Here is a 4,730-nt window from a genome sequence, read left to right as displayed (position 1 = left end):
CATTTTTTGCACCAATAGAATGGGGGATGAGTATAAGCTATGACTTAGTTGAATGAGGTCTTGTTCCAACATCTCGGCTATCATCTTTGAGATAACTTCTTTTTGCACATGTGGATACCGATATGGCCTCACGTTCGCTGGTACAGCCTCGGGTATAATCTCTATGCGATGGTCCGCCGCTCTCCTCGGTGGCTACTCCTGTGGCTCCTCAAATAGTCCAGAAAAGTTATCTAATAAATTAGACAATTTAATAGTAGTATCTGAACTCGTTTGAGGCTCATCTCTTGCTAGTCCTAACTCAAGAAGATAGTCCAAATCATATGCACAAGGCAGCCCCACCATAGGCTGCATCGCAGAAATCGGTGAAGATCGAACACCATCAAGCTGCACATTTTTGTTTCCTTGTTTATATTTCATCCACATGCTCCGAAAATCAAATGTGATAGGTCCCAAACTCTATAACCACTGAGCAACAAGGACAATGTCCGCTCCTCACAATGCTAATGGTTACAAATCCACAATGATGTCGTGTCCTTGCACCCGTATACCGACCCAGCGACACAAGCTCTCCACCTTAAGCTTTGTGCCATCTCCAATAGCAACGTCAAATCCCGTGGTCGGTTCAATATCCAAACCCAATCTCCTCACTAACCTCTCGTCTAAAAAGTTGTGTGTACTCCCCGAATCGATGAGGATGTGCACACAATGCTTTTTAACAAGTCCGTCTACCCGTAACATCATCCGCGCGGAAGTACCCGAATATGCATGAATCGATATTTCAGCTTGGATATCTTCCTCTATGCCCTTCTCAACGGCCTCCTCATGGACCTCCTCTGGACACTCTCCATCATCAACAACCTTATCATCCTCCTCAAAACCATCGATAAGCATCATACTCTCGATCAATTTAGAACACCGATGACCGGGGGTGAAACGCTCATCATATCGAAAGCAAAGGCCCTTCGCTCTTCGCTCCTCCACCTAGGCAGGTGAGAGTTTGAACGGGGGTCTAGTGCCTCCTCTAATATCGGAAGAAGGTCTCAAAGGTGGTCATGGTCTAGTACTTGCAGCCACTATTTTTGAAACCATAGAATTTCCAGCCGGCGTTCTAGATGCAAACCGCCCATCTCAATTGCCCCAATTAGTTTTTGCTGCCACCTTTAGAGCCCTATGTTTTTGTTCCATCCTCATGGCCTTCTCAAAAGCCTCCTCAAGAGTAGTAGGATGTACAACACAAACATCTGCTTGTATCTCATCCCACAGCCCAAAAATAAATGTACTCATCAGTGTCCGTTCGGGCCACGGTGCCTCACAACGACTACTAACTCTTTCAAACTCAGCTTGGTACTCCAATACGATTGTCCTCTGAACTATCTTGCTTAATGTGGTAGCAAAATCTTCATATACCGCTGTCCCAAATATGCGTGTAATCCTCATACAAAAATCAGCCTATCCGGTAAATCCACCTCCACGAATAACCGATCTATACCAATGAAATGCCGTTACTTGGAGGTGAAAGCTTGCCATCTGGACTTTTTCACCTTCCGCTATACCTTAACAATCAAAATATTGTTCAACTTGAAACACCAAATCCATTAAATCACCGCCTTGGAATTTTGGAATGTCCAAGCGTGCGGTTCTCCCCCAAATAGCATTATCGGGTTTGCGAAAGATTCTTGGTTCAAGTCTAAACATTTGTGTAGGTTGATCACCCTCTCTAAATCCTTGAGCACGTCCATCACCATCTCCATAGGGATCAACCTCATCCTCAAAGTGTCATTCCTCCTCATCGACGAAGTGCACCGGTGCTGCACGCCTCTTGGGTTCCACCACCGTCAGTCTTGGGTTTTGTAACGAAGGTGGGGGATGATGTGTATTCATAGGTAAGAGGAGATCATTGACACTCACATAACACACCTGGACCTGTGGGGTATCGGTTCGGTGAGGTCCCACCACTGGTCCTTTTTGAAACTCTGATCGTCATTAAGGAGATGACAAACCCAATCGATTCACGACATATTCGTTGAATTCATTGCGATCCTCTTGTATGTTGTCAACTCTATGCAACAATGTTTGGAACATGCCCCTAATTTCATCCATATTCGCACCCGTGGATGTTGGTTGACTCGGTCCTACCGTAGTCACTCCAAAGAAATCAGCCTCACGGTTAGGGTCATCGTGGATTGAGTCATAACTTGTCGGCGTGCTCTCCGTAGGTCTCCTTATTGATGTCATCTTTCTTGTTTCAACCATTAATGAAGTTCTGAGGTTTGCTTGATCTGATACCAATTAGTAAGCTCTGATACCAATTGATAGGTCTGAGATTAATCTGGCTCTAATACCAAATTAATGGGTTCTTGTACCAAAGGTAGGCTACGCAACAATTCCTTCAAGATTTGAATGTATTATAGTAATCAGTCCGTGCAACTGTGGAAAAATATCTGTTAGATATTTTTTGGTAAGTAGAAAATTACGAAACCAATTGAGTTAGATCCGTAACTTCCTGGTCTATAACTTTTGTATTTACGCCATTCACAGATTTGAACTGTGGTAGGGACGAAAATATGGAATAACGTAGGTGATAGTGGTGGTGACGGGTGGAGTGGATGTTAGGATTATGGATGGGAATGGAGATGATGGTGGATTGTGGATGTGATTAAGGGAAGTAGATGAAGGGAACGAAGTGGTCGAGATCCCAAAGAAAAGGGGTGGCTCGATAGTCGAGGGAGATTAGAAGTTGGAAGTATCCTTGCCAACGGTAGAGGTGGAAGGATGGTGAAGAGGGAGGAGGGAGGAGTCTAGAGAGAAGATAGGAGGCAAAAATCAATAATCCAATAGCATAATGAAGTGAGCTACCATCCACATATTTATAGATGCTAGCCAACAAGTTCTAAAATAATATAAAACCCTAATTTTAGAGGCTTCCCGTCGATCGCGTTTGAATGCACTCAAAAAGCTCCATCTCTAGATGTGCGAATGTGATGCATTGCCTGACCACGTTAGAATGCATAATATGCGTTTTCTGTATTTGCAAACCTGATGTAGGCGTTCACAAGGGCGTTCAAACGCGACCCCTCTTACGTTCGAACGCGACCTACAGGAATTTTATTTTAATAAAAATAAACAATTAATGCAATGAGAAAAGATCCTAACTAAGTGTATCAATCGATACCGCTGAGCTTGCAGCCTATTCTTCTCCTACCTTTCCCTTCATTGACGAGCTGAGGTATACATGTACATCTGACCCAGATATTTTGAGATTATTACAGGAGGTGATGGATGATCCGAAGCGCCATCCAAAGTTAGAGAATCGAGGCGATTTGCTGCTGGACCGTGAATGCATTCGGGTGCCTATAAATGATGGATTACGGTAGAAATTTTTAGAGCACTTCCACCAAACTCCAGAGACAGGTCTTGAAGATGTATTGAGGACTTATAGGAGGATATCTCAGAGTTGCACGTGACCAAGATTGAGGCAGGATGTGAGGAGTTTTGTTCGTACTTACGAAGTCTGTCAAAGGGCTAAAGCAACCACCTTGAAACCATCCGGATTACTTCAGCCTTTACCTATACCGGATCATGTTTGGGAGGACATTTCTATGGATTTCATAGAAGGCCTTCAGTTGGTACGTGGTTATTCCATTACCTTTGTGGTGGTTGATAGATTGAGCAAGTTTGCACACTTTTTGGCATTGTCAGATCTGTTTTCAGCTAAGTTGGTAGCTGAAAATTTTAAGAGAGATGTTGCTCAGTTATATGGCATGCCATGCACGATTGTCTCAAATCGTGATCGTGTATCTATGAGCAACTTTTGGACTGAGTTTTTCAGATTGCACGGGATTTGATTGAACTTTAGTTCGGCCTACCATCCATAGATAGACGACCAAACCGAGGTGGTCAATCGAGGCAAGCAGTATTTGAGGTGCTTTGTTGGAGAGATGCCAAGACGATGGTTGGAGTTCTTACCGTGGGCGGAGTGGTCTTACAACACCACCTACCTAGCAGCATTGGCATGACTCCATTTGTGGTGGTATATGGACGCACGGCTCCGACGTTATGCGCTTATGATCTAGTGGTATCTGCAGACCGGACAAAGGTGAACTTAGCGTTAATGGATAGAGACGCCACATTGAGAAGGTTGTGTGCTCATCTTAAACTTGCTCAAAATCATATGAAGCAAGTTTATAATTGTAGCTATAGGAACCAAGAGTTTGACATTGGCAGTTGGGTGTTTGTGAGGGTGCAACCATATCGACAGGTGACCTTACATCCCATGTGAAACCAAAAGTTAGCACATCGCTACTTTGGTCCGTTTCGGATGTTGGAGCATATTGGTCCGGTTGCATATCGTTTGGAGTTGTCGGAGGGGTTGAGAGTGCATTCTATCTTCCATGTTTCATTGCTGAGGGAGCACATTGGAGATCGTGAGATCATTGGATCAATTCTACCAGAGCTATTGGAGGATATAGAGATCGTAGAGCCAGTTCGTGTACTTGCTAGACGCCGACGATGATATGGTACCAGATTGGAGATGGAGATTCTAGTGGAGTGGCTTGGCAAGCCATCTGATGAGGCGACATGGGAGTTGGAGAAGTGTGGTGGACAAATACACTTAGTTAGGATCTTTTCTTATTGCATTAGTTGTTTATTTTCATTAAAATAAAATTCCTGTAGGTCGCGTTCGAATGCCCTTGTGAACGCCTGCATCAGATTCACAAATACAGAGAACA

Source organism: Typha angustifolia, chromosome 8 (genome assembly GCF_048772165.1).
Source record: "Typha angustifolia cultivar Huaian chromosome 8, ASM4877216v1, whole genome shotgun sequence".
Classification (NCBI taxonomy): domain Eukaryota; kingdom Viridiplantae; phylum Streptophyta; class Magnoliopsida; order Poales; family Typhaceae; genus Typha; species Typha angustifolia.
Note: the sequence above shows the minus strand (reverse complement) of the source record.